The 9,618-nt window shown below is 45.3% G+C and overlaps 1 pseudogene; it reads left to right on the top strand.

Annotated features, from left to right (window-relative positions):
- The first annotated feature begins 914 nt into the window (after positions 1-914).
- Positions 915-9,076, top strand: LOC148085035 (uncharacterized; annotated as a pseudogene).
- Positions 9,077-9,618: the final 542 nt, after the last annotated feature.

The following is a 9,618-nucleotide window of genomic DNA, read 5'->3' as shown; positions in this document are numbered from 1 at the left end:
TGTCAATCATAATGATCCATCAAGCTCTTCTCTCAACTGTCTCTCATGTCAATCATAATGATCCATCAAGCTCTTCTCTCAACTGTCTCTCATGTCAATCATAATGATCCATCAAGCTCTTCTCTCAACTGTCTCTCATGTCACTCATAATGATCCATCAAGCTCTTCTCTCATCTGTCACTCATGTCAATCATAATGATCCATCAAGCTCTTCTCTCAACTGTCACTCATGTCAATCATAATGATCCATCAAGCTCTTCTCTCATCTGTCACTCATGTCAATCATAATGATCCATCAAGCTCTTCTCTCAACTGTCACTCATGTCAATCATAATGATCCATCAAGCTCTTCTCTCAACTGTCACTCATGTCAATCATAATGATCCATCAAGCTCTTCTCTCAACTGTCACTCATGTCAATCATAATGATCCATCAAGCTCTTCTCTCATCTGTCACTCATGTCAATCATAATGATTGTGAAAGAAATATTGCTTTATCACAATATTAATGTGTCAACCAGTGAAAACAGGAGAGAGTCGGGAGGTCAGATGAGCAGATGACTATGGTATCACCCTGACCTTGACCTGAAAAGAGGGCGGAAGAACTTCTTGGTCAGTCTGGAGAACAGACACCGGTGTTCGTTCTGCTGTCATGAGTGGAAACAACCTCTGGCTGCTGTGGGTCTGATTCTGTTTACTGTCCAACTGATCTGTTTCCTTTCTTCGGTGGAAGATCCACGACGCCTGAACCTGGAAGACCTCTTTCCCACGAGGCCGGGAGTCGGACATCATCTACCGGGAGAAGAGATTGAGCTCAGTTAAGATTTTCTGACAGGATTGTATCCTTGTGATATGAAGTGTCATTGCGACACAAGAATATGGAAAAGAGTAAAATCTTCTCTGTCTAAGGAAGTATGATTGCAGTACGAGGTGTTATTGGACACCAGGACCATTTTCTCACTGAGAGGTTGTTGGGATTCTTAACGCCGTTAAACTGACCAAGAGTTTACAAAACCATCCTAGAAATTGGAAGTCTTGAGTAAAAGAAAGAAGCTCGACACCCACCAGGCATTTAGCATTTTTCTTTGATAAAACTCGACAAGACACATACCAGAGCGACACGAAGAAGGCAAATATACTTCTGTGGATGAAGAAGCAATTAATAGGTAGAAGGAAAGAGAAGAACGAATATGTAAAGTCAAGTTGGCAGAAATAGACAATAAAGGTTGTTGCAGGTTTGTGAACAAGTGGCAGAACCAGAATGGTTTTCATGATGTTGACAATGAGACGGAATTGAGTGAGTTGTTGAATAGATCCGGGGGGCGGTGATTGGACAGAACAAATGAAGCCTCCACTACGAGAGAAGTCAGAGCTGAAGCTACATGATATGAACGAACAAACTACAGGAGCGATTCCTATGATTCAAATGCCAGATAACGACGCCAAAGCACCACTCTTTGTTTTTAGACCACGGACACCCGCAGAATTGAAAGAAATAGTTCAATCTATTGTAACACCCGCTGCAGACATAAGACAGTTCATCAGAGACATCAGAGATCTCGTCTACGGTCACAGGTATAACGCTGGCGTCCTACCATATGAAAGTCCTGTTACCCCTGAATGCCATTTTGGACAGATGTGAACGGATCTATGCACAGAGACCTGATCCTAGTCAAATAACAGCCTGCAGACGGACTGAAGAGGAAAACATAGACGACTTCAAAGCCAGGTTAATGGATGTTTTAACAAACGTGGATTCAGATCAGCCACTCCTATGGGAATCACATTTTAAAAATCTTTTGTTGAACCCAATGAGACCAGATCTGTCCAGATTGATCAGGAAGCAAGACGTGACCCGGCAGACGGCTGGGCGAACGATCACATCACATATGCCCGGAATTACGAAGCGATAGAAAAAAAGCGAGAAAAACCAAACACTAGTGATAAAATACAGACACATGTAACAAACGTGTTCTACTCAGGGCAGAATAAAGTCAAATCCCATGACAAACCAAAAAAGGAAATGAGAAAAGAAGACTCTTAAAGGAAGGTCGATGCTTTACTTGCGGAAAGACAGGACATCTTGCCAGAGATTGTCCTGAGAAAGGAAGCGCAGAGATAAACCCCGACGAAAACACTTCTCTGATGATGAAGAACGACTAGACCGGCAACAGATGCACCGCCATGTGAAACTGATGAATGAGAAGAAGAAATACCTGAAATTCAAGACCTTTTGTTGAGACATTTAACAGAGCCTGGCAAAAGGCCTGAAATAACACTCCTGGTAAACGGAGATCCAACAGTTTTTCTGGTCGACACCGGTGCTGATGTTTCAGTACTGGGTCGATGGGACCCAAAGAAAATGAAGGAGGAGCTCATGGAACGGTTGAACATTTGCAATTATCACACACTTTGAACAGTGTGGCACCAGAAAGACCACTAAGGTTAGCGCAGGCGGAACTAGTTCTGCATCCATCTTGTCCACACAACTCGTTGGGACGGGATGTTATCACGCAATTAGAAATAAGAATACAAACAAACAACAAGGGGAGGGTGGTCGCCTCAGTAGGTGACATCCCGCCGATAACTGTAGGCAGCGCCTGTTATTAGACATCCCAGAGACAGAAATGACAGGAGCAGCTCAACTCTTGAGAGAAATTGCAGAAAAAGTTGAACCTGGAGGAGAGATCCAGGGAAAACAGGGCCTTCACGTAACTATAAGACACAAAGATGATCCTGGCCCTGATTAGTATGACAAAGTTTTCTCGCTGCTAGAACCACAGGTCATAAACCTAGAACACTTGTATTGGAAAAATAACTGTGGTTTTGCTACTGCAATGGTGTCAGCTCCTGTAAAACAACTTCTTCCACCAGGACAACACCCACATGTGTCCTTGGAGAAGAGTCACGAGCATGAGTGGAAAGACATTGATGATCTTGCGGGATCACTGCCACTGCTCAGTTGGACGCCAGATCCACCAGTAGGTGTAACATACTGGGTGGCAACGAGTGCGATCGAATTGGACACTCAGAACCAACCCTCAAACTCATCTGAGCAGAGACGTACAGAAGAGGCTGGGAGCAAGTTGCCAGAACAACTCTGGAGTCAAGGACCCGCGGATGTGGGTCTAATGAAAAATACTCCACCTGTAATTATTAAAGGGAAGACTGAGCATCGCCCTGTAATAAGACAATACCCGCTCAGACCAGATGCAGAAGAAGGAATTGAAAATGTTATCGCAGAATTACGAGTCTCAGGTATAATTAAGCCTTGCCTCACCTTGTAACACTCCCATATTCTCAGTAAAAAAGGCGAGCACAGGAAAATGGAGATTAGTACAAGATTTAAGAGCAGTAAATCTAGCGGTACAACCAAGAGCACCGAATGTACCAAACCCACACACATTGTTGAATAGTTTAAATCCAAAAGCAAAATGGTTTACGGTAATCGATCTAAGCAATGCTTTTTGGAGCATTCCTGTAGACGAGAAAAGTTATGGTTTACTTTTACCTACAAAGGGGAGAGATTTACATTCACACGACTGTCACAGGGATTCTGTGACTCGCCAACCATTTTCTCAGAGGCCATAGTCAGATGTTTAGCTGTCTCTGGTCATTAAAGGCGCCGATGAGGACGGCTGTCTCTCCAGTAGCTCAGCAGCAATTTCTATTATTTTCTGTTTTTATTATTTTTTTTACTATAATTTTTTAAACGGATCAAGAGAGGATCTACTGTCACTGAAGTCAATGGCACGGGCTGGAGATCGCCATGAGATCCCGATCGAACTTCAGCGCCGTTACAGAGGCTGTCGAGCAGGGAGGAGGCTAAAGGCTAAGCTAACGGACAATCGGAGACGTCACAGACCAACAATCCCAACGATCACGATGAACGTCAATTCACTGACGAATAAGATGGACGAGCTGTTTGTCCTCAACAACCAGAGGATCTACAGAGAGAGCAGCTTGTTGATCTTCACGGAGACGTGGCTCACTCACTGACTCCGGACTCACTCGTGGATCTGCCTGGTTTCAGCTCCGTCAGAGCAGGAGGTCTGATCATGTACGTGAACAAACGCTGGTGTAGTCCGGGACACGTTACTGTGAAGAAAGTCTTGTGTTGTCAAGATGTAGAACTGTTGTCAGCATGCGTCCATATTATCTACCGCGTGAGTTCAGTCACGTGATCGCTGTGTGTCTACATTCCTGCGAGCGCTGCGGCGCCATCTGCCTGTGAGAAGATCCACACAATGACAGCTCGACTTCAGAATCAACATCCTGACGCGTTTATCATCATCTCTGGAGACTTTGATCCACCTGGACTGTACTCTGCCTACTTTCCATCAGGCCGTGGATTGTCCCACCAGGAATAACAGGACAATTGACCTTCTTTATTCCAACTTGAAGGACGCCTACAGAGCCAAACCTCTTCCTCTACTTGGAAGGTCCGATCATAACCTGGTCCACCTTCAGTCCCAGTACATTCCTCTGGTGCAGAGACAGACTGTGACCACTAAGACAATCAGAAAGTGGACACCAGCTGTGGAGGACGCCATCAGAGACTGCTTTGAAACAACAGACTGGGATGTGCTGCTGAGGTCTCATGAGGACATCGAGGGTCAGACACACTGTCTAACAGATTATTTAAATTTCTGCTTGGACGTTGTCGCCCCTACTAAGACTGTCCGCTGTTACCCTAATAATAAACCGTGGGTAACAAAGGAGGTCAAGGATGTCCTTAACAGGAAGAAAGTGGCATTCAGGAGCAGAGACAGGGACGCCATGAGGTCAGCTCAGCAGGAGGTGAAGCGATGCTTGAAGGAGGCGAAGGACACCTACAGGAGGAGGTTGGAGGAGAAGCTGAGCCGAGAAGAAATAAGAGAGTCTGGGATGGTGTTAAAACCATCACTGGACACAAGACCAAGGCCTCTCTGACTGCAGTGGACACGGTGGAGGAGGCAAATGGACTGAACAACTTTTTCAACAGGTTTGAGCAGGTCACCTCACCCTCACTGCTGCCCGCCTCAGGACCTGCCCCACCTTCTTGTGCCCCCTCAGCTCCACACAACCACTTCCCAGCTTCACCTCACTCCAGGTACAGGATGTACTTCGGAGGATTCGTCCAGGGAAGGCTGCTGGTCCTGATAAGGTGTCTGCTCGACTGCTAAAGACCTGCTGAACTAGCTGAGCCACTCCAGCATGTCTTCAACCTCAGTCTACGGCTGGGGAAAGTACCAACTCTGTGGAAGACTTCCTGTATCGTTCCAGTCCCTAAAAAGACCCGACCGAGTGTGCTGAATGATTACAGACCGGTGGCACTGACTTCGCAGCTGATGAAGACTGGAGCGGCTGGTCCTCAAACATCTCACGCCACAAGTCCAGCACACGCAAGACCCCTGCAGTTTGCCTATCAGCCAGCAGTTGGTGTGGAAGATGCCATCCTTCACCTCCTGCATCGGACCTACTCCCACTTGGATAAAGGAAGCGGTTCAGTGAGGATCCTGTTCCTGGACTTTTCTAGTGCCTTCAACACTATCCAACCCACGCTGCTGCAGGACAAACTGACTAAGATGCATGTGGACCCTGGTCTGGTCTCCTGGATTACGGACTATCTTACTGATGGACCACAGTATGTCAGGCTGAAGGACATCATGTCTGACACTGTGGTGTGCAGTACAGGAGCACCTCAGGGGACAGTACTGGCCCCTCTCCTCTTCACCATCTACACTTCAGACTTCTGCTACAACTCAGAGCTGAGTCTCGTCCAGAAGTTGCTGACGACACTGCCATTGTTGGATGCATCAGGGACAACAGCGAAGACGAGTACAGGAGTCTGATACGTGACTTTGTGGACTGGAGTGAGAGGAACCACTTGCAGCTGAACACCTCAAAGACCAAGGAGCTGGTCTTGGACTTCGGGAGGTCGAGGACTAAGCCACGTCCAGTGTCCATCAGAGGCGACGAGGTGGAGATAGTGGACAACTATAAGTACCTCGGTGTGTGGATGGACAGTAAACTGGTCCTGCAACACAGACCATGTATATAAGAAGGTTCAGAGTAGAAGTACTTTCTGAGGAGGCTTCGATCATTTAACATCTGCAAGAAGCTCCTCTACATGTTCTACCAGTCTGTGGTGGCCAGTGTTCTATGCTGTGGTGTGTTGGGGTGGAAATGTGTCCAAGAGGAGTGTCAACAGGTCAACAGGTCAACAGGTCAACAGGTCAACAGGTCAACAGGTTGATCAGGAGGGCTGGTTCTGTGGTTGGCATGAAGCTGGACTCACTGGTGACAGTTGCTGAGATCATTGAACAAACTACTGTCCATCATGATGATGACAGTCATCCTCTGAACACTGTCATCAGTGAGCAGAGAAGCAGATGAAGAACGAATGCAACACTAATAGACTCAGGGACTCATTCATTCCTCGGGCTATTAAATTGTACAATTCTGAGTTTGGGGGCAGGAGTGGAGTGAAAGTATCTGGATGTTCTATGTTAGTCTTTGTATCTTTGTCTTTGTTGTTATTCTTTGACCTATGTTCTTTGTCTTTATCTTTAGACTTAGATTGTGTCATCTTGTTCTTTCTCTTTATGTTCTTCTTATTATTTTATTTTTTATTTTTTATTATATTGTTTATGAAAAATTGCTGGCTATTGGTAAAAAACAATTTCCCGAAGGAGACCTCCTGAGGGATCAATAAAGTTTTACCTTACCTTACCTTTGGTTTTGAACCACCTCAACATAGTCCAGTAATCACTTATGTTGATGACATTTTGATAACGGCAGAAACTCAGGAACAAAACTGCAAAACGGACGCTCTTGCGTTGTTGCAGTATTTGTATGAAACAGGAAACAAAGTTTCAAAAGCTAAAATGCAGTTGTGGAAAAAAGAAGTCACATATTTAGGTCACACTCTCACAGGAAGTGGACGAGTGGTGGGTGATGAACAGAAACAGGATGTTTCTAAAGCACCGAAGCCGCAGACAAAGAAACAAATGATGTCTTTTTTGGGTTTATGTAATTATTTCAGAGCATGGCTACCAAATTACTCATAAATCACCAGACCTCTTGCTATGATGGAAAAGATAAAATGGACACCAGTGGGAGACAAAGCTTTGATGGAGGTAAAGCAGGAGCTGATTAATTCAGGTGTATTGGCTTCACCAGACGACACGAAACCCTTCGAGCAAACAGTAACAGCAAAAGGAGGATTCATGACATCAGTCCTGATGCAGAAACATGGCAGCAAGATGAGACCAGTTGCATATTATTCACAACAGTTGGATCCAGTGGCACGAACGACGCCAGAAGGTGTACAAGCCGAGCATCTCTGCGGCGCTCGCTGTGCAAGCGTCCGCCGAGGTCGTCCTGTTTCACGCGTTGACTCTGAAAGTACCACACGCTGTATCAGTCTTACTGTTGGAAACGAAAATGCAGTTCTTATCACCTGCTCGACGTCTACATTGCACTGCTGTATTGTTATCTCAGGGACACATTAACATCGTCAGGTGTGGAGCACTCTATCCAGCGTCATTAGTGCCCACACCACTAGATGGCACTCACATGACTGTGGAAGCCAAGTCCAAATTCTAACTAAACCACGACCAGACTCGACGGATACACCTTTAACGAAAGGAACCGTAGTATTTGTTGACAGTTCAGCGACCAAAGATAAAAAAGGAAAAAACAAAGTGGGGTACGCAGTGACGACCGCAAATAAAATACTTTATCAAGGGAAATTAAAATCTACTAGTTCAGCTCAGGCAGCTGAGCTGGCAGCCCTTATAAAGGCATGTGACATTTTTGAATGATAGTCAATATGGATACGGTTCTGTGCACGTGTTTTGTCAACAGTGGGCGAGAAGAGGGTTTAAAACAACTACAGGAAGAGAAGTAGCTCACAAAGAATTACTCGTAAACTTGTTGCATGCCATCCAACTGCCAAATAAGTTGGCAATATGTAAATGTGAAGCACATTTAACAGGAAATGATCCAGTCACTATTGGACAGACTGGCTGATCGGGCTGCAAAAGATGCAGCACATTGTACCACAAGTTGGAACAATGCTTGCACAGAAAACCACATCCTCACAAGAAACACCTGTGAAAGAAAACTAAGTGTTAATAAGCAGACCACAAAACGCACCTCACACAGAGAAGACATATTGGGGAAAACAAGGTGCTAAAACAAATTCGAAAGGTCTGAGTACACTATCAGATGGGGAACCGTGGTTACCAAAGTCCATGTTCGAATGGGCAGCAAAACTGAGTCATGGTTTGAGCCATGTCTCAACAGGAGGGATGGTAGCCCAAGTGAAGCAGCGTTACCACGTTCTAGGGTTCATTTTATATTCAATTTTTTTTTGTCATAAGTGCCTTATTTGCATAAAAAACAATGCACAAGGGTATTTAAGACCCAAACAAGGAAAGTTCCCAGAACCACCAGAACCATTTCACACCATACACATGGATTACATTGAACTAAACAAAGCACAAGGGAAACAATATTGTTTGGTAATCATTGATGTGTTTTCAAGATGGGTAGAGATCTTTCCAACAGCACATGCTGATGCAAAACAAGTTGTTAAAGCACTGTGTGGTCGAATTATTCCTACATTTGGCATTCCATCGCTCATTCGAAGCGACAATGTTTCACATTTTCTGAACAAAGCTGTAACAAAAGTTGGTGAACTCCTGAACATTGATTTGAAACGACAGTGTGTATACCACCCCCAGTCCGCAGGACTGGTTGAAAGAACCAATGGTACAGTGAAATCGAGACTTGTGAAAACAATGAGAGAAACAAAAAGACCTGATCTGACCTACCTGATCTTGCACACCAAGGTCAGAGTATAACAGGAGGGTCAATTCCGGTACACATGAGAAGACTGTATGAACAGAAAAACGTTCGTAAGCACAATGATCTGCCAGTTTTTTCTGACCCACAGACGTTCCAGTTGCAAATTGGAGACTTGTTGTTTCTAAAAGTGTTGCGACGACCCAGGTGGGACAGTCAACATTGGGACGGTCCTTACGAGGTCGTGGCTGTCAGTCCAACGGCAGTAAAGGTCGACGGCTGAACCGGTTGGATTCATCAATCCTGGTGTAAACTTCGACGACTGCCTCCTGGTCCTGACGGTTCCGGAGCCCCTGCCACGTTTCAACAGGTCAAAAAAAGACAGAGCGATAACGTTTTTTTGCTGAGCCCGGCAGCCTTGTCACTCCTACGAAAGACCACAGCGCCCCTGTCGAATTTCAACTGGTCAAAAAGACAGACGAGTGAGGAAAGGTTTTTTTCTGAGCCCGACTGCCCTTCACTCCAACAGACCAAACGAGAGCTTTTCCGCAGTAAACGCACACTCTCGAGGAGAACGATGGACAAATCACAGAGACCTCGGTTCAGATGGCTGAGAAACTTTGGACAATGTCTGATTGCATGTACTATGATTGTGGGAACAATATTCATCTTTTTGTTGGCACTGTACCTCTTTCTCCACCTAATTCTAAGGTAGTAGAAGGAAACTCCGATCAAACCAAGAACCTGACTAGAAGCAAACGAGACAAGAAATTCGATGACAGTTGTCGTTGCGGGGGGTCAAGCATCTGTGTAGCCCAATGCAAT

Source organism: Callionymus lyra, chromosome 2 (genome assembly GCF_982586985.1).
Source record: "Callionymus lyra chromosome 2, fCalLyr1.hap1.1, whole genome shotgun sequence".
Lineage (NCBI taxonomy): Eukaryota > Metazoa > Chordata > Actinopteri > Syngnathiformes > Callionymidae > Callionymus > Callionymus lyra.
Note: the sequence above shows the minus strand (reverse complement) of the source record. Positions and strands in the feature narration are given on the sequence as shown.